The following is a 21,936-nucleotide window of genomic DNA, read 5'->3' as shown; positions in this document are numbered from 1 at the left end:
AACAACATTTTCCCATTCAACAACTATTTTTTCCTCTTACCACTCTTTTTCCAGCATGAAATTAGCTTCCTTTGCTTGATCTTGTAGCTTCTCCATAACCAATTACAATTTAGAAATCTCTTGTGATTTGGCTTCTTCAAGCTTCTTCTGCATGATAGATTCAAATTCGTTTAGATTCAAACCCATCAAATATTATTTTCATTTCAGTTAAAGGACTTGAGATGAGGTAGTAAATGTTAAGCATATGCATCCTAGTTCTAAGCCAATGATGAGTGACACCATATTATAATATGGACTAGTAATTTGTTTTATAAGACTACTAGGGAGTTATATATTTTATCAGTACTTAGTAGGGGCATGTGATGGACTATAGTAAGTGACTACATAATACATACATCTAATCCCCCCAAAATCTTTTGAACGCAACCCAAAAAAATTTGATCTTGTGAGACATTAAGAAATATGACAATAAAACCTAACAAAAGCAAAGAATAAATATTGCCATCACATGCTTTTCTAACTCTAGTTGCCATGTCTTCTCTTTAACACGTTTCTCCAATTTTTTCTTTACGTCTTTTAATGCCCTGGTTTCCCTAGCAGCCTACAAGAAGAGAATATCCTAGTTTAAAGAAAAAATATGTTACTTGGACCCACTATAGAAGCATGTGAAAGGAAATTGTGCCAAAGCATGTCAGTGTGTGGATGAATTGAGAAAAAGAAGACCTTAATACCAAAATAAATTCATAATGCAACTTGTCTCTTCTTATCAGATAACAAAACACTCATATAAAATAAAAAAGAAATATTTCTATGATAATAATTGAAGCATGTGTTCAAAATAACAATATTTGTGTCTGAAATTTCAAACCGGGATAAAATCTTCACATACACCTTTTATAGGAGACAATATAGAAAAGGATGCTATAATAAGCTCACCATATTAGGTTTTTTAAGCTCCTTTATTGCAACCTTTAATGCCCATCACACTCTAGATCAAGTGACACTTGCTTCTTCTTCCTCTTCTTGTAAAACACATGAGCTCTTTGTGCATGTCATTTAGCCTGAAGAAGACACTAATCATTCAATTATCCAAATATTAAGTCTGAGTGATAAAAGGTAGACAATCTATCTAGTATTTTGTAATCTTATCATTCCTCCAACACTATCCTTGGAACATTGAACCCATTTTCAAAGCTAACAAGCAACAAAACAAAAATTCAATAATCTCAAGCCTTTGTCTCCTTCATTTGAATAGCCATACAAAACTTTTTTCATATATTAATATATCTTGTATTGTGTTCTCAAGTAAAATGAATTGCATTTGAATTTTCAAATAACAATTGCTAACATCTAACTACTACAAGAGAATGACATACCTAGATAAATTGCACCTTTTCTTTTCCATTCAAATCGATATCCGTTCTGAGAAACCATTGTCCAAAATCCTAGCTAGACAAAAATAGTTGACAACCAAAGTTTAACATTGGTTCTCCTATCCTTATGCCGATGTAGATGTTTTTGTATTTTCTTTGCAAAATCCTCCCTCTTCATGTGTTCATAAACCTTAAGTGCAAGCTTGCTAGCATCTAACTACTACACGAGAATGTCATGACTAGATAAATTTCACCTTTGCTTTGCCGTTGAAATTGATATTCAATAATAGTAGCCATTGTGCAAAATTTTGTCTGGATAATAATAGCTGAAAACCAAAGTTTAACATGGGTTCTCCCGCCATGATGCCCAAGTAGATTTTTTTGTATTTGCATTGCAGTGTCATATCCCTTCATGTGTTTATAAAGCTTAAATGAAAGCTTTCCTAATGAATGAGAAACAAATGAAATTCTACTTATTCATGGAAACTCAATAATTGAATACAGATAAAAAAAATAAACAATAAATAAAGATATTAGTAAAAAGGAACAAGAAAAAAATCTCAAACCATAGAATGACAAAGATCGAATTTTTTGAAATAGACAAGGAAAAATACCTCTCTGCAAATCTTATAAATGAACTAGAGCCTTGTGCATGGAAACAAATTCTCTCTGTTCTAGATGTGTGAAAAATTGGCACAAGATGAGTTTCATTGCATATCCCAATATTGCAATTCTTCAAGCATCTAACTCAACCATCTATCCAACTCTTAGGAAAACCTTTGTTTTTGTCCTATCTAAAAAAATATTTATTTTATTAGAAAAATTACTTCAACCATAGAATCCAAAAATGTTAGAGTTAGATCTGAACTCATCTTAGCAAATTCTATGTACAAACCTAATAACCTTTGAAAACGTTGGTCCAACCTATTCTGCCAAAGATCCTCAACGAATCTTCTAGTTTACCCAACTCTGAACACCCCTTAATCAACATTACATATGTGACCTGATTAGGATCACACCATTCTATCACCATCTTATCAAGAAACCTCTCGACATTTACAATCATCCCCTTTTTAAAGTACTTATCCAATAGCATGTATATTACCATAATATATAACACGCATCTCTTTGCCACCATTGATCGAAAAATCCTTTCTTCTTCTTACAATTGATTGTGTTCAGTACATCCACTCATCAAAATTGCATACAAGGCACCCCTATGACTTATATTCCTCTCTCCCATTTTCTCTAAATACTTTAGGCCCTCCTACATCCATCCAACCTTGCAAAATCCATCAATAATGGTAAGATATTGATACAATATTTGTCAGAATTCAATGTTGGACAATGCTTGACTATGCTTGACCATGGTTTATTTTCATATTGAGACAATCTCTATCAAAATATGACATTGGACAATGATTAACCATGGTTGACAATGGTTTACAATGGTTGAGCATAGTTGATTTTCATATTGAGACAATATTTGTCACAATGTGGTGTTGGACCGTGGTTGACCATGATTTTTTTTATGTAAGCGTGGTACATCCATTTCTCTATTAATATTTCATGAAAATAAGTTTGATTTCTACAAAATTGTAGTTGGCCTCAACCTGCACGTAGGAAACCAGGTCTATTGGCCACCTGTCTACATCAAATGTTGTCCAAAATTTAAAAAGAGTTTTTCTTACCATCCATGCTACATTGGCAACTTTATCATCTATATAATTATTGCTAAAAAAGTAAATGCTAGTCATCATACAGACAAAAATATACTGGTTGGTCTGCTTCATTCATCTGAAGAATCAACGAGGCTGGTGCTTTCATGCTTGAACCTAGAACTTCACCTCTCATCATATTTTGGAGACTCTGTTCCAGCCTGTTCAGACTGAGGTTGTTGTTGTACAACTGCATTTGGACAAATTGTATCTCCCTCTACAAGTCCTTCATACTTGGCTCTGCCAATCTATCCTCTGGTATTCCTTGGAACTTTGACGATTGTTTCGCATTCCTCTACCTAGATCTCTTGATTTTCAATTTTTTTGTTTGGTTCTCTTTCACATTCGGAGATTACAGCTTTCACCTCAGTCAGGGTTTCTACATAGTATGCGTTGATCAGGTTCTGCATACTCTCCTTCCTTGTTTTCCTACCTCTTTTGTTCGGTCATTTTCTTGAAGTCGGGTCCAGGCCTTTCATTTTTTTTCCTGTCCTTCCTAGTCCTCTGTTTCCTTTCCTTCCCAGTTGGTTGCCTTCCTTCACCATCCAATTCTTCTTTCTACTTTTTTCTTTCCTTTCCAAGTGGAGCACCTGTACCAGGGCTAGAGTGTAGTTCAAGTGCCGAGTCTTCAGAGTTCTCTGCACTCTAATTTTTAAGCTACCTATAACAGAAACCAGGAATAAAGCATTATAAATCGTCATCAAATTTACCATAGTGGACTCATAGTATTTTGTGCTCTGTAAGTTGGTCATGTAATTGACATCATTCCTTCTATTCTTGTTTGGATACTCGGCCTGAGAATTGGCCTCGCTCATTTTAGGATTCCCCACAAACTTCCCCCATTCTGGGTGAGACTTCTCAGGTGTGAGCGTTTTCATCTGCTCTGTGCCCTGAAGACTATGATAACCCCCATCTACACCCATGTTCCCCACTCTCCCCATAGAGATTTGAAGGATAATAACAACACCATTGTCATGGGTGCTTCCCATGAGAATTTGAATAACCCCTCTATCCAGCTCCTGCAAGACTTCCCTGCACCTCCACCCTACTATAATTTCAACCCTACCACCCAGTTTCCTAGGTTTCTTTCTTCCCTAGTTTTCACCTCCCAGGAGCCAAGACAATGCTTCTCATTTTTCCACCAAACTACAATTATTATTTCAGTCCACAAGAGAGCTACCCTTTGCCATTGGGTCCCGGAGCTAAGAAAAATCCCACTTTGGACGGTTTCCCTTCCCCAAATTCAGCCACAATTACTACATCTTTTTCTGCGAACCTTTTCTAGGACCAGGATTGACTCTGGATTGAGGAAAATTAAACCTGCTAGTAGGTTGAGGGAGATGCTAAGGCCAAGTGAAACTTCTAGCCCTCTGCAATTATCTATGACACCTTCCTTCTCTATCGGCATTCTCATCCTTATCAACCTATAGAAATTGTACCGACAGACACAATGGAGAGCACATAGGATGACCCTATTGGCTGCAATTCAACTCAGCCTTCTTCTTATACCCCAGAACCTATCTACGCAAGGCTAAGAGAAGGATTCCCAAGCGCCCTTCCCTGGATGATAAGGCAGTCTATCTACCCCCGTATTAACAGACCAATTACCCAAGAACGTTGGGAGACCTCAGCATCTAAATCGATTGGGGACACCATTAGAATTAACCATTGTTCTACTTCCAGATTCACTTTAGTGCCTCTTTCTAAATTAATTATTTGCAAGAGCCAATTCATGTTTTCCAAACAATCGTGAGTGAAAGAAGAGAGCACATACTAGTTTTTACAATCAATAGTCGAACACTGCTCGACGTCCTCAAACCCTCGGCTCTTACCACCTTCAGTTGTATGTCCTGCCTTTTCTTTTTGCATGTGAATTATTCTCATCCTAACCTTATTTCCATTTTGTTTTATGTTCCACCTACCCAGCATGTCACCTGAAAGATCCACCATGTGATCTATTCCTCTATCTGCCACCCTTCCTCTCACATGCGGGTCTTAGGATGGGTTTCCACTAACTTTCCCATAATTGCAGATCATTAAAATTTGCCTACCGCTGGTGGCTCTTGCCGCAAGTTGTCTACATCTGCCTTGCCACTTTCTGGGTTCCGTGCCAACTAACCATCCGCTCTTGCATCTGCCCGCCTTAACATCTGGGCCTACCCTGTATTTCTAGTTTCTCCACTTCCATTTTCTAGCTCTCGTGGCCCCTGTCCAGCCTCTTCTCCCTCTACCAGTTGTGCCATCTGGCTAGCTTCTCCTTCCTCGGCCCACCATGACCTCTGACTGTCGTCTCTCCCCTCTAATCTGCAAGGCCCATCACACCTCGATAGGGGGTTTTCTCCTTTTTCCTTGTCTATTCTTAGGATTTCCTCTAGAATACTCATGCCTACCATTTGACTTAACTCATCTCCCCTTATATCAAGGTTTCTGCCTGCCTGTCCACACCCCTAGTTGGCTAAGTTGTCGACTGCCACGTTACCCAATCTACAGACATGCGTCGGGACAATGTAGTCTATCCTTCGTATTAGATTTCCTATTTCTTGGACCAGCCATGCCATCCTCCAACTTTGGCTTATTTTCTCCCATCTAGTTCCTTGCTAGAGCTTTTTTACCATTTTTATTGCCAGTTTCGAGTCTCCTTCCACCTCAATTCTTTGAAAGCTTTCTCTCCTTGCAATTTCTAGCCCCCACTTCAACACATAGAGCTCAGCTTCATTATTGCTCGCTATACCACAATCCATGGCATACAAATGGATGGTATTTCCTTGGGAATCTCTGAACACACTTCCAGAGCCTGCCACCCCCGAGTTCGCTTTTATTGCTCCATCAAAATTAAGTTGGATGAAGTCCACCTAGGGGAGCATGAAGATGTTTAGGGATTCACTGGGAGGAGATTTCTGTTTCCATGAGTTTTTATTTAACATGCTGGGTTTTAGGCTTAATCTTGCCAATATATGACCTTCCTGAGGATTGGTTTCCCAATCCTATGGGTACTAGTTCTATGCTAAGATCATTTCTCTAGTATTTTGGACTATCATTCCCCATAATTCTATTGTTGTTCTCTTTTACACTCTGAAAATTTCTCTGCTTCTTTCCTTCCTCACCGCCCAAAGTAGGAGTCCAAAGGATATTTGCTAAGCTCAGTTTAGAATGGGATTCCGCTAAGGCTTCCTTCTCCATTTTTCCACTGTTAATTTCGTTCTTGTTTGATCCCTATCGCTAAGGCCGAATTGTTGCTCATAACATTGCCATAGCACCTCACTATAACTGCAGGCATTTAGTAGATGTTACATTGATTCCAATTTTCCTTCACATGTACAACAGGACGATGGTCCATTCAACCCCCTTATTTGTAGTTGATCCCAGGTGAGTGCTCTACCATGCTAGATTATCCAAAGAAAGAAATTTATTTTCGGCCATAATTTGTCCTTCTAGATTCGATCCCATATAGGTGGTCCTTATTATTGGTGGTATGCTACTTGTAGGTGGTATCCTTCTTGTATGGTGAACATCCCTTTTATTCTGTACCCCCATCTTATTATATCTGGTCCTTCCGATATCGCTATTTTTCAGGACTCCATCTCCTTCTCGTAGGTTTCCCACTGAATAGATTTTGGAGCATCCAACCAGTCTTGTTTCTTCTTCCATTTTCTCCAATGTTCCCCTGTGTCCGGGCCCCAATAATTTTTCACTATCTGATTTGTAGGGTTATTGGTGAATTGGCATATTTCTACAAGTTCTAGTCGACTATGTAGTTTATCTATCTGCTTCCATGCCTTGTTCTAGAATCTGGCTTTGTCTCCTCCCCTTATCTCCTAGAAACTATGAGTTCTTATCAGTTCTCTATTTTGTGATGCTAGATTCCATATGGACGACCCCTTTATGTTTTCCTGGACTCTTAGCCTTCCTTCTTTCGATCTTGGCATACCATATTTTCTCCCCCATATTTCTTTCCATAGATTTGTTCCTCTCTGAATCCATCTCCACCATAGCTTGGCCCCCATGACCTGGTTTAAAATATAGGGGTCTCTGAGTCCCAACCCTCCTTCTTTTATTGGCTTGCTAAGCCAATGCCAGGATAGCAATGCCCATTTTTTATCTGTGTTTGGCCCCTACCACAGGAATTTCTTAAAGATGTCAATCATCCCTTGACACACTGTTTTAGGGACAACTTGACTAGATAATTAGTAGATCGGAATTGACTGGAGCATTGCTTTCAGCAATATTACTTGACTTGCCATGTTCAGTGTTCTGAAGGTCCAGTTCTGTAGTCTCCCTTGGATTTTCGCCAGAAGTGTCTTCCAGTTTTCCACTCTGATTGGGTGAAGACTTAGCGAGATCCCTAAGTATTTCGAGGGGAGATTACCTATGTGGAATCCCATGATTCTTGCTAGAAAAGCTTGGGATGGGGCTGCAGTATTGAAAAAGAAGATGTCCGACTTATCCTTATTAATCTTTGTCCTAGAGGCACTCATGAAATCGTTCAAGATTTCCATCAGGGCTCTGGCTTCCTTGAGGGTTGCTTGCCCAAACATCATTATGTCATCAACAAATTGTTGATGTGTTAATGGCAAATCATTACCCCACATTCAAAGACCTGTAAATTGTTTGCCTTGTACTTTTTCTTTTACATATCTTCCTAATACTTCAACATCCAATATGAATAAGAACATGGACATTGGATCATCTTTTCTTAGCCCCCTTGTTGCGTTGAAAGCCTGTTGTGGGGAAAAGTATCCGATGCGGATGACCCTATCCCTACTCTAAAGGTGACAGTCTTTAGCAACAACTGAAAGTAAAGCTTTGATGTTTTCCTTTATGAAAGTACAGAGAGAAAGATGAAAAGATTAACCAACCTGGTGTCCTTCGCTTAGTTGATCCTTGTCCTCTCTCTTTGTCTCTTGTTCCCAGCTCCTTGCTCTCTTTGCCGGTCCAGCTACACATAGATCCTGCACAAAACAAGAGAGGAAACTACAAGATACATGTACTCATAACTGATGCATGGATTAGAGTGAATCAAATATACAAGTAAATACAATCCATCAATGTAATACAAGTATATAGGAGAACATGCAAAACTTTATTGATAGAAGTAACAGGGTTCTGAGAAGGTTACAACCAATGATGGCTCCAATCCAGCAGCACCTCCCCAGCAGCAAGAACTCTCCTCTTCACCTCTAGTAAAACAATCACCCAATAGCTCTAACTGTAATCCAACAACACCTCCTTGCTTTACACAAAATTCCAGCCTCTTTAGACCTCATAGAAGAGCTCTATATATAGGAGAGAAGAAGAGAGGATGAGTCAGCTTGAGACTGACATAAAGCTGCCTTGTGTCCTCTCCCTCTTTAGTTAATCTTCAGTTCTTGAGTCCACTTGGAGATCCTTGCTTACACATGGTGATCAAGTACCTCTTACTCATCACAGGGCGAATCTCATGAACCAAGTGTCAGTTTGGAAGCTTCCTGGGCAATTGACACCTTGCAGAATGACTGTGCCACTTGGCCAATCTCGCCCAGCGCAGGTAGCCTTCATTGCTTTTGACTTTCAGCGCAGGTACAAGGAAGAGCAGTTGACATTCAGCGCAGTTGCTCAGTGGAGCAGCTGACATGATCCAAAATTAGCCTGTTTTGAAGTGTTTTCAGGTGGAGAACTGATTGGAAGTGCTGTTGTTTGATGACCTTGTTCTTTTAGGGGTAAGAACAACATGTTTAGGGACTGAGGATCCCTGTAATTATTGACATTTCATGCTCCATGCTGCGAGGCACAAAAATGTCTATAACAGTTGCCCCCTAAAGTATGAGGCCGTTTATCGGGTGAAATGCTTTATCTAGAGGGTCCGAAGTTCATTCCAGTGCTGAGGAGGCGCCATGTAATACAATACAATACAATACATTATTTTTCATTGTATTTTCATGATCTAGCTGAGGCGGGCATTCCCATGCTCAGCTTTTATAAATACATTTTGGTACATTTTGGTACGAATGGATGAAGGATAATGTATGGCAGTGGATGGGACACGGTTGACACTTTCAGAATGACCCCTCTTGAACATATAACGACATTGATGCGATGGATTGGTAGCATTACCCCAAATGTGGATGGTTTGGCGAGGACCATGGTGATGAGACCGGTGAATGAGACAACCCAACCCGATGTGGTATGGAGGAAAAGTGTCATGTCCAAGAGTGACTTGCTACCATTAAACTTTGATGTTCTCCCAATTTTTCCCCAGTCATTTCTGACCAGTACCTCTTTATTTTTGTCAAGCTTGAGGAGGATAACATATGCTTGTTCTATAACCTGCCCTTCAGGCAAGCCCATCGCTATGATTTAACGAGCCTAGCGATAGGGAAACTCGTTCTCGTCTAAAGACAAGTTTGTCGCTATTTAATCATTTTAACGAGTCTAACGACAAAGAAAACTCGGTTTTTTTCATTTTTAGAGAGTCTGAAAAGGTACAGAAAGTTAACTCCATAATTCCTTTTTCGTCATCTAATCCCTTAAGTCCGAAAAAAGTATAAAACAATACAGAAGGGATGAGTTTTCGATTGTTTTAACGAGCCGAACAAAACAAGCGCTCGATCTTTTTGTGCAATAATCCCTCAGGTCCAAAAAGATTAAAATCTAGAGGAGGGATAGCTTTCCGGTCGCTTTAACGAGCTGGAAGGCCAAAACTCGGCAAACTTTTCATATTTTACGAGTCAGTGAAAAGAGCTCAAAGAAGACTCGTCTTTTGAGGAACGAGTGATAAACAGGGATAGCAGCAGATTCCAGGTACAGGTTGGAATTTTCCAATCACGGCAGTGTCACAAGGATGGCTAGGTGAAATCACTCTTCGCAGTTGTTTCTCAAAAGAGGTAAACACACAAATGGAGGTGAATGATCGGCCAAATGAAAAGTGGAGGTGACGGTGCACAAACACGACCAAGGCTTTTATGGCTGATGAATTTACGATCTCAGAAGGGTATTTACCGGTTCATTTTTTCTGAATGAGCTTGAACTCTAAAGGAAAGCCTGCTCATAAACTTATGTTTATTTTTTAACGAGCATGAACTATGCGCTAAAACTGCTCGGATCTTGCGTTTATTTTTTAACGAGCATGAACTATGTGCTAAAACTGCTCGAATCTTGCATGCCCCCAGCATCATAATAACGCATGTCAAAAGGAGGGTGCCCCCCAAGCTTCATTGCATTCAACTTGGTGATTGGAATGAAGGTTTACCTTTGAATTTTGAAAAGGGGATTTGTTTCATTTTTTAATGAGGTTGACATAGTAAAAGAACTATCCTCATAACTCCTTGTTTCATTTTTTAACGAGGTTGACACGAGATAAGAACTGTCCTCGGGGCCGACCAAATATTTAGGAATCTTCCGAATCCAACCAGAAGATTGGATTAGATTTCATTTTGTAGGTTTCCACCGTGGCCACTCCCGCCAGATTAATTGGAGGCGGTAGGGCGAAAGTACCCATTAAGGCAGGGTCTTTTAGGAGACCTACTCCGATATTTTGAAACGAATGGTCGCTTCCATGGATCAGAGGAACGCTTCCTGTAACTTGTGAACCATTAGGGAGGAAATTTTGTTGGTCAATGATCGTAATCTCTCCTTGAAAGGGGAATGCGATTTTCCTAAAATAGGTCGACACAACAGCTTCCATGGCATAAATCCATGGTCTTCCTAGTAGGATGTTATAGTCAAGATTGCCATCGATGACTTCAACATCTATTTCTACTGTTTTGCCCCCTAGTTCAACTCTCAAGTTACTAAGGATACCGTAAGGGGTATATGTCCTTCCGTCGAATGCTTTTAATGTTGTTGATGATCACGTCAAGGTTGGAGATCCTAAAGTTTTCCAGCAACTCATTGACATAATACATGTCGATGCCCCCTCATCAATAATTGTTCGATGAACAGTTTTGTTGAGGGCTTTCACTTGGATGAGGAAAGCTAGTTGAGCTGGTAACTGAGGATCATATCCTTTGTGATCAAAGGATACAAGATTGGAATCTTTAGGATCCACCCCACCAATTGCTGATAACAATGCCTGCCTTTGGGATGGGCAATGTTGTAGTACTTCAAGAGTCGACATAGCAGATGGCGATTGCGCCAAATCTTCCACTATATTATAATGTTGTGCCGCTCTGGCACGAGGATTAAATGTCGACTTGTGTACTACTCCCTTTGGCGGTTTTATTGTTAATTCATGTGTGATGGGGGGTACAACTTCTGCCGAAGTTGTTGTCGAACTGCTAGGTTGATCTTTACCTTTATCGTTCGACACCTGTGGATTCCCGTAATCTTTGTTCCTTGTCGAAATTAAAGCATCATCATGTTGCTTCGATATCGATAACATAAGCACTTGCGACGGTGAAGCATTTCCACTACCAACCAGATTTTTTCCTCGATCGGGAAACGGATCAGTTAACACAGCTGGAGTTTGCGAACTCTTTAAGAATCTTTTTAGATCAGCTTTGTATGGACATTCTCTCGTCCAGTGATCCTCATCACATATCTGACACCCATAAGGTGGTTTCCTATCTCGAGGAGGGCTTGAAGAAGTTTTTCGAGGAGATGACTCTCCTTGTTTCTTCTTCTTCCCTTTGTTTTGATTCTTCTTGCTTCCTGGTTGATTGGAGTTTTTACCTTTATCCGTAGATACAGCATTTACCTCCGAAGCAAGAATCTCTTGATTTGCTTTTTGATTCGAAGTCTTACAGGCTTTCTTATCTGAATCCCTTGTCGACTTAGCGTTTGTAGTTCCAATCACGCCATCACCGGCATGAGAGTCACTATTTGATCCGGGAGGAGGAGGGATTGAAAATTCCGGTCTGGGGGCGTCAGGTATCTTATCATAGAGCGTGCCCGACTGAGTATATACTAAGTCCAAATATTGAGCACGAGCAATAACCTGCTCCTCTGTTACGACGCCTCCCTTGGCCACATCTTCTGTTATAGCAGGCAGAAGCGACTTTATAAACCACTCAGCCAATAGCTGATCTGGAACATAGGTCTTTACCATTCTGCGACGACGACGCCACTCATGTATATGATCTGATATATGTGTGGCCGTTGTCTGCTTGAAATTGGTCAAGATCTCCGTTCCAGTTTCGTACCTTTTAGGTAACTGAAAGTGTGTTAAGAAAGTCGTGGCTAGGGAACTAAAATTGTCGAACGAGGCTCTAGGTAATTCAATATACCATTTGGCCGCCGGACCAGTCAATGTCCTCTGGAAAAGACGAAGCCTTATCGAATCATCATTCAAGGTATTCGATGAACACCACAGATGGAATGTCATCACATGATTCGACGGGTCTTCGCCAGGATTTCCATTGAATTTAGGAATGTCCGAAGGAAGTTTGTGAGGAATCGCTGGCCACCAATGGGCATAGGCGATTGGATCGTTCGTCAATCGATGTAAATCCGGTAATTCTAAGGTCGCCACGAATGGCAACTGCTGATTCAGGTTTGGTGAGGCGTACCCAGGATATGATGGAATCGCCTGAGCAGTAGGTCTTTGCACACCAGTATAATGCAACTGATGTTGATATGACTGATATGGTTGGTGGGCTTGGCCACTGTAAAGTGGTTGGTTTAACCCATTCTGAATATAGGGTTGCCCACTATTTGCAAAGATCTGTTGCTCAGACCCCTGGTACACCTGTTGAAACTGAGGTTGTTGGTATTGCACCATCCATGGTTGTGAAGCCATGTTTTGTTGTGCGACACTAACCGACGGACCAAGACGCGGGGTTATGGTTCCCGTTTGTATCTGTGTCGTCCCGGCAGTTGGCGATTGTGGTTGTGTTGCAGGGTCAATAGGCTGTTGCATTACAACTTGGGGTTGACATACAACAGGCATCGATTGAACTTGCGACACGGTTACAATTGCTGGCGTCGTCGGGATACTAGACATAGGTACACATTGTTGCATGGAATATACAACTCTTGGTTGTTGGGGTAACATAGGTACCCAACCACTCGTCGTTACTTCAGTCAAACCTGAATGTGGTTGAAAACTGCCGTATGGGTATCCCCCCGAAAGGGGAAGTGAAAGGGCATATTGCCCCCCATACGGTAACCATCCGGAGCTCAAGGGTATAGATGGCCTTTGAGGACTGGATGGCCCAAACTGATTCCCAAAGGGATCAATTTGTCTCGTTTCAACATAAGAATTACCGGGTATTATACCGGAAGAACAAACTGGAACAGACCAAGTTGTCATAATAGTCCCTGGGCGGACTCCTTCTAGCTGATGAGAGCTAGTCGGGACGGCTGGTATGCCGGCAAACATCGTCGGATTGGCAGCAGGAGCTTCTGCTGTCGCTGTGTCGTTTGGCACAGTTCTAGATGTCGACGGTTGTTCAGACATTTTAAGTCTATCCAATAAACTTCCTAACGATTCTTCAGGAACTTCTGGTGGTGATAGACAAACTTCTGATGCAGAAGGAAAAAGAGGGGTACCTACTCCAAAATGAATTGGAGTATTTGCTTGCTGGTCCTCTACGATTTCCTCTATTGCAATCAGACCAGGAGGAAGAGGAAGACCGTCAGGTCCGTAAAAGATTTCTGGTGCCGAAGAAGGAGTTGCTTCGACAGCGACAGTCGTTTGAACAACAAGACTCTGTGGACCGGTTTCAGATGGAACTGGTTCAGTTATGCAAGTACTTGTCTTCAGACTAGGATCAGTACCACTGTCCTTCTGTTGCTGTTGAACTTCTCCAATAGAGGCAGGGATTCCAGAAATATTGGGAGTGACCAGAATCTCAGATGTTGTTGGAACTTCCGTTCTAACCTTAAAAGGAGATTTTGACCTGGTCAAGCGAGTTCGCTTCGTCCGTACTACTCTCGGTTCCGGAGACAAAGGCGGTTGACTCACAAGCCTCCCTGAACGACGGGGTTTTAATTGACTTTCCTCCACGGTTGCGGATTACTTGATCAACTAAAATACAAAAAGGGGAATTATGTTTCCGTATTGAATGAATTTTATTAGACGCTTTTAGACACAACTTTGCTTTTTCATGTTTTAAGAGTCGAGAAAAAGCTAAAGATGACTCTAGTCGCCTTCGATGTATTAACGAGCCCGAAGTGACAAATGCTCGGTTGGACCTTTTCAGTTATAGAGTTTGAAAAGGGCCAAAAGAAACTGCTCTGGAGATCTAGGCAGAGGGTGTGCCAAACCTTTCGCGAAACCACAGAATACGTTTTACGGTACGGGTGGTCGATCTTCGTGAATGCTGTGTTCACTGCATCGCGATCAGTAGGGCGGTCGACACGGCTTCCTAAGGATAAAGGATAAAAGCCTATAGGGGTCTCCCAATATACGCGACGGTACGCGGGAGCTCAAGTCCGTATTAGTGCCACCGACTCTCAGGAGGAATCACCCACCTTCGTAGAGATCGACAGTCACTACGTTTAACGACGCCGGAACACGTCTCTACCTAGACCTCTACTGTGAGCGTTATGTTACAATGCGTTTTTAGATTCATTCAATATATTTTAAGTTGATCTTGTTTATCAGTTTGTCTTTCAGGATCACCACGAGATGTATTGGTACAAATTCCTAAATGCAGCTAAAATGATAAGCAAGCTTTCACAATCTTTTTAGCTTTGAAAATCCTAACTACTGAGGGGAGAGAAAAACAATATCTTTCCACACAGAGCACAAAGCACAAACTAATGCACTTTCTCCTAGATCAGACACACAAACTTATCAAAAATGCAAATGCAAGATGCATGTATTTCTTTTCTTTTCCTTTAATGTTGATGTAGACAAAAGGAAAACTGTTGTATAATTTTCGAATTCAATTTGAAGCGTAAACAAACAAGCTTTGTCTAAATGAAAAGACGCTTTACAAGTACTTGTTTCAACATTCAAAATATATGAATTCAAACCATAAAGTGAAAAACAAACAAACTCAAACGGCCACGAACAGTAATAAAACTAGCTCATAAGATCACAAAGACACTTTTACAGTTCAGGATCTAAGAGGCCACAGCTATACTGGTTCGCTTTTCACAATGGGAAACTGTAACTGAAGCAAGAAATACTGAAAGAACATTCACAGTTTCATCACACAACTGAGGCGGAATAATGTCAAGGAGAAGTGGTCTACAGCAAGTACAATGACCAGCAAGCAATCAGCTAAAAATCAGTGAAAACAGGGCCAAGACACAAAGGGAAAACTGAGCAAGACAATGGCTAACTGGACCAGCGCAGGTTCTAGTCTGCCAGTTTGACTCTCAGCGCAGTTCCCGAAGGGAGTACCTGCGCTGTAATGCAGACTGCCTGTGGACAGCCTGCACTGACTCACGAGGGTTTCGTCTACAAAGAATTCCGGGTCATAAAAAGCTCAAAAATGCACTGTTTTTGCTGAAATAAAAAGCTATAGGTCAAGTACAGGCTAAGGGATGATCAAGAGGATGAAGATCTATCACAAAGAGTAAAGAGTCTTTTGTAGATAGGCTCTTCAAATCTTGAATTTGCTCAGCAAATGAGCAAGAGTAGCAGACCCTCTACTTCGCTTTTGATATAGTCAAAAGCTTTTCGATTTGGTACTCTTTTCTTCAAGAAATGAATAGCAAAATACTACAAACACCAACAAGATACTAGGATCCCCAGTGGAGTCGCCAGTTTGTTGTGGGGAAAAGTATCCGATGCGGATGACCCTATCCCTACTCTAAAGGTGACAGTCTTTAGCAACAACTGAAAGTAAAGCTTTGATGTTTTCCTTTATGAAAGTACAGAGAGAAAGATGAAAAGATTAACCAACCTGGTGTCCTTCGCTTAGTTGATCCTTGTCCTCTCTCTTTGTCTCTTGTTCCCAGCTCCTTGCTCTCTTTGCCGGTCCAGCTACACATAGATCCTGCACAAAACAAGAGAGGAAACTACAAGATACATGTACTCATAACTGATGCATGGATTAGAGTGAATCAAATATACAAGTAAATACAATCCATCAATGTAATACAAGTATATAGGAGAACATGCAAAACTTTATTGATAGAAGTAACAGGGTTCTGAGAAGGTTACAACCAATGATGGCTCCAATCCAGCAGCACCTCCCCAGCAGCAAGAACTCTCCTCTTCACCTCTAGTAAAACAATCACCCAATAGCTCTAACTGTAATCCAACAGCACCTCCTTGCTTTACACAAAATTCCAGCCTCTTTAGACCTCATAGAAGAGCTCTATATATAGGAGAGAAGAAGAGAGGATGAGTCAGCTTGAGACTGACATAAAGCTGCCTTGTGTCCTCTCCCTCTTCAGTTAATCTTCAGTTCTTGAGTCCACTTGGAGATCCTTGCTTACACATGGTGATCAAGTACCTCTTACTCATCACAGGGCGAATCTCATGAACCAAGTGTCAGTTTGGAAGCTTCCTGGGCAATTGACACCTTGCAGAATGACTGTGCCACTTGGCCAATCTCGCCCAGCGCAGGTAGCCTTCATTGCTTTTGACTTTCAGCGCAGGTACAAGGAAGAGCAGTTGACATTCAGCGCAGTTGCTCAGTGGAGCAGCTGACATGATCCAAAATTAGCCTGTTTTGAAGTGTTTTCAGGTGGAGAACTGATTGGAAGTGTTGTTGTTTGATGACCTTGTTCTTTTAGGGGTAAGAACAACATGTTTAGGGACTGAGGATCCCTGTAATTATTGACATTTCATGCTCCATGCTGCGAGGCACAAAAATGTCTATAACAAAGCCTCCGTCGGAGTTCCATTGAGAAATATTGAGAACACTGGGGTTGAGATTATCAAATAAATCCATCTTATCCATGTAGGATCAAAGCCATACGCTTTTAGGATTCCTTGTAAGTGATTACAATTCAGGCGATCATAAGTTTTCGATAAATCTAGTTTTATCATCATGCCTTTCGGTTTTTGAAATTTCAGGGAGTGGATCACCTCTTGAGCCGTAACAATTCCATCCACAATTTTCCTCCCTTTGACAAAGTTGGTCTACTCTTGAGAGATTAATCCAGGCAGGATAGGTTTGAGGCAATTTACCATGATTGTGGCCATGATTTTATATATTACATTACAGAGAGCTATTGGTTTGAATCCTTTCGGATCTTCTGAGTGGTCAGTTTTTGGGATAATATCTAGGAAGGTGGAGTTCAAGGCAAGATGCATTCTTTTATTGCATCAAGACTCCTCCACGACTACCAAGTTTCCTAAAAGAATTTTGTTGTGAACCCATATGGGCCCGAAGCTTTATTCTCCGCAAGGCCTTTGATAACATCTTCCACCTTAGACTTAGTGATTTCCCTTAGCAGGGCTAGGTTCTGATCCATGCTCACTAATTGTGGGATACGCCGAGTCATTCTATTTATATTCTATGACCTATCTATATTAGGTTCTGTCAGAAAATTTTGAAAGTGATGGACTAGCAGGTTCTCCATGTCTTCCTTTTGAGTTAGGCGGTTCCCCTTCCCTCAGCCATTGAATTATCGATTTCTGTTTCCACAAGATCTCTTCCTACTGCCTCCTTTCCTCCAATGTATTTATCAGTTGTCCTTCTTCCTCCACTAGGGCTTCAGTTCTTCCATCATTTACTATCTGTTATTGCACCTTCCTCATCTTTTCATGTAGAAGCTCCTATTCCTATTGTATTTTACCAAACTCTTCCTTGTTCCAATTTTTCTATTTTGACTTTGAGTTCTTTAAGGCGGAGTTGGAATGTATGCATTAGGTTTCTTCCTTCTTTCTCACTTTTTTTCCACCAATCCTTTAGTTTCCAAGGAAAGTCGGGTCTCTTAACTAGAATGCTTCAAACTGGAAGGGTCTCTTAGTTTTCCCTTATTTCATATCCACTTCCAGTCTAATTGGCCAGTGATCTCAACCCACACATGGTAGGATGGATGCCTTGTAATATACATATCTGTTGATTAAGTTTTTTGTTGGCAAGAATCTGTCTAGGCGAGACTCTATTTGCCTATTTCCTCCTCTTGTATTGTTCCACGTGTACATTCCATTAATTGTTGGGATGTCCACCAGATGTAACTCTTCTTGGGCATCCCTAAATTGTTCCATTTCGGGTTCCTCCCTTATAATCCCTCCTTTTTCTCTCCTCTAACGATGCTATTAGATTAAAGTCTCCTACAATCAGCCAGAGTTTTTCATCATGCATTTGGTTTAGGATCAGTATATTTTTTTATGAAGTTTTCATTTTCTATTAGAATGTGCAGTTCGTAGACTACTAAGAGCATGAATCATTATTTTGTCCCTATTTTTTGGAACTGACCTATGAGGATGTGCCGCATCCCTATCCAATAATCTTCTTTTACCTCCGCTAGGTTCCAGATTATTGTTATGCCTCCTGCGCTTCCTTTCGCATCTGTTGCTACTCCCTCATACCTTAGTTTTAGTTTCCTTAGAATCTCTTCTATTTTTTCCCCTGTTGTCTTAGTTTCTTGGAGAAGCATTATTTGAGGCTTTTCCTTTTCAAATTTATCGATTAAATATCTCTATTTTCCTCAACTATTTAGGCCTTATGTTCCAAGGTATTACTATCATTGGGTAACTTTGTTTAGTTGTTGGTATAATGCTGATAGTGGTACGACCCTACCCGTGTTTACCAACATCTCTCCCATTATCTTTATTGATTCCTGTAAATTTCTCCTTCCTCTTTTCTTTCCGCCTTTTGCTCTGTTTTGATATTCCTGGGGGTTTTCCTGGTGCATACCTAGTTTCTCTGCGATCTCTACTTGTCTCTGTCCTTGTTTGGCCTTATATTGTTGGAAGGTCTCCTTGTACAATTTCTTTTGGTCCTCTGGGATAAATCTTTCGTCTAGGTGCCTCCATTCGTTTAACAATTTCTTGAGAACTTCCTCTTCCATGCTTAGCTCTCCCCCCTTTCTTACGTCAATTTCCATTGTAGTGGTTTCCATCCCTACCTGTTCATATTTATTTGTGAGATCTATTTTAGCTTTCCGCTTTGGTGTTGTTTTTGCATGACTTGAACTACTTTCTTTTCCTTTTTCCTGGTAATCCATGAGTTGGGTTTCATTTTCTGCTTCTTCTTCCTCTTGTAGTACCTCATATCTATTTTTACTGCTTGACTGAGATTGGTTGTCTTTTTCTGGGTTTTGGGATCCCTTTGGTGGCCTTCTCTTGTTCTTAACCTCTTGGAACCCCTCATTTCCTTCCTATGGGGGTTTCAATTGTTTTTATTTTAGATCCCAACCTTCCTGGTTCAATGGGCATTCTTTAAATAAGTGGCCATATTCGTGGAACCTTCGTCATTTAAACGGGATATGCTCATAGTCCAGGGTCTATTGCCAGATGTCTTCATGGTATTCTAGTTCTACTGATACAAGGATGGGCTCTGTTATATTCATATAGACGTAGATTCTAGCATAAGAAGTATATTAGCCTCATTTTGTGGTTTCAACTATTTTAGCCAATTTTCCTATTGTGTTCCCAATTCCCTCTAATATTTCTGGGTCCCAGAAGTCCATTGGGAGTCCAAAGAGTCTTACCCAGACTGGGGTTACCAAGAATTTCTCTTTATCCGGGTTGTAAGATTCTTCCCAATATCGCATGAACAAACCTGCATTATAATGAAAATATCGGCCATTTTCAAATACTCTTTCCTTATCTTGCAGGCTTGAGAAGATTACCATGAAGAAGCCTCTCACTCCCAGCTTCAATTTGATATGGCCTATGGGTTGCCATTTTTGTTGTATCCACTTGATCAGATCTTTCTCCGTCGGCCACACTCCTATGAACTTGTAGATCATCGCATGGTCCTTCATGAAGCTTCAGTATCTTTCCAGTTTGTTCATCGAGATTACAAATTTGGGTTTCTCTACTGCACATGGCAGACACTGCCCCCTGCTTCTAGCCTATCATTGTGCTTCGAGGACTAGGCCATTTGTTGGATTAGTTGTTCTTGGGCATGCAACTGGTTTTTTGTTTTTTGGATTGAATCTCCCACCATAGTGTCCCAGTAGGAGGGGATCTCTCCCCCCCCCCCCCATCTGCTTCTATCATCACAGACTGTCTAACGATTTATTGTCTGGAGAATCTACTGAAGATGTCAAGAAATGCAGGTTGCAACCTTAGGGTTTGGGCATTTCACTGGCGCTAAGCTTCTAGGGTTGCAGAGCACATTGGGATGAAAATACAACACATGCATATATGATTGAGCATGATTATCAACCCAAGGGATTAATAATAAACCATAGGATTAATATTAGAAACCCTATGAATAATATTATAACCTAAGAATATGAACCCTTAGATTAATAAACCCAAGAGATTAATATTATAAACACAAGGGAATCATGAACCCAATGCATTAATACTAAAACCCCAAGGGATTATGAACACAAGGGAATAATATTAAACCCAAGGAATCAATATTATAAGCTAAAGGTATATAAACCCCAAGATAAATATTATAAACCCTAAAATAAATATGGTTAACCATGGTTTATTTTCATATTAAGACAATCCTTGTCACAATGCGACATTGGAGCATGTTTGAACGTGGTTGATCATGATTATTTTTCATTTTGAGATAATATTTGTCACAATGCAACGTTGGACCATGGTTGACCATGGATAATTTTCATATTGAGACAATCTTTTTCACTATAAGACACTAGACCATGGTTGACCATGATGATTTTATAAAACATGGTTGACCATGGTCAACCATGATTGATATTATAAACCCAAGGTAATAATAAGCCCAAGAAATTAATACTAAAACCCCAAGAGATTATAAACCCAAGCAAATAATATTAAACCCAAGGAAATAATATAAATCCAAGGTATATAAACCCTAAAATAAACGTGAATGACCATGGTTGATTTTCATATTGAGAAAATGTTTGTCACAATGTGATGTTGGACCATGGTTGACCACCATTGACAATCGTTGGCCATGATTGATATTATAAACCCAAGGGAATAATAAACCCAGGGGATTAATACTAAAAACCCAAGGGAATAATGTTAAACCAAAGGGAAAAATATAAACCCAAGGTATATTGATCCAAATGGATCCTAGAATGCTCTCTAAGTCTTCAAATTCTCTTAAAATCATGCCAAAGATCAAAACAATCGCATGCGAAGAGCCCTTAGAATGGCAGAAAAACACTATCGGGAGGCCAAAAATGCATGAAAACAGTGAAAAATAGAGTATTGGGAGCGTGAATAGTGAATGCACAGTAGCTGTTAGATTTGGCCGATCAATGGTCTAGATCTAATTGACAAATCACAATCCGCACAGGCAGACAATGGATATCGACGCAGACCATATAAAACTTGTGATGGCGACTAGCGGAGTCAACTAGGACATTCGATCAAGCGCACAGATCGAAGGCCCACGTTGCATCATGGGATCGCTATCAGAGATTACAAGAGCACTTACAACAGCCTAGGGTTATCACGATGTGTGATTGTGATCAATCGCATTGCGATATCGCAATAGGGGGCTACACAGAGGACCAGGCTATATGCGCATACATATATGCGATCCGATGAACCAAACGTGACGATTATATAAATATTATTTCATAAGATTTTAGATCCACAAAAAAGGCATTTTAATGTATTTTGCGTATTTCATTTATTAAACGAAATACAAAGGATGAAGCGTCGATGCGATGAGCTAGACCCGAAAGGGTTCCTTAAAGATATTGTATATTATTTTAGATCCGCCATAAGCCATTTTAACGTTGTTTTCACCATTTTTAACATATTTATAAATACAAAGGAGCAAGGCTGAAGCGACTTATGAGATCGATGAGGATAGACCCGATAGAGGAGTAGACCGTATTTAAGGACTTTTGAAGTCTGAAATGAAAAGTGTTTTGGCGGATTTTCTCAATTT

At 40.4% G+C, this 21,936-nt stretch overlaps 1 long non-coding RNA gene across 1 annotated transcript in view; it reads right to left on the bottom strand.

The window, feature by feature from the left end:
- Window positions 1-936: 936 nt before the first annotated feature.
- LOC149266896 (uncharacterized) overlaps window positions 937-21,936 on the bottom strand; it is a 93,064-nt gene continuing 72,064 nt past the window's right edge. Inside the window, exon 5 of the long non-coding RNA XR_016253037.1 lies at window positions 937-1,061. This is a non-coding gene — a long non-coding RNA (uncharacterized LOC149266896). The remainder of the gene's footprint in view (window positions 1,062-21,936) is intronic.

This window comes from Pinus tabuliformis, chromosome 6 (assembly GCF_031772625.1).
Source record: "Pinus tabuliformis cultivar Carrire ecotype Pingquan chromosome 6, CPIR1, whole genome shotgun sequence".
Taxonomy (NCBI): domain Eukaryota; kingdom Viridiplantae; phylum Streptophyta; class Pinopsida; order Pinales; family Pinaceae; genus Pinus; species Pinus tabuliformis.
Note: the sequence above shows the minus strand (reverse complement) of the source record. Positions and strands in the feature narration are given on the sequence as shown.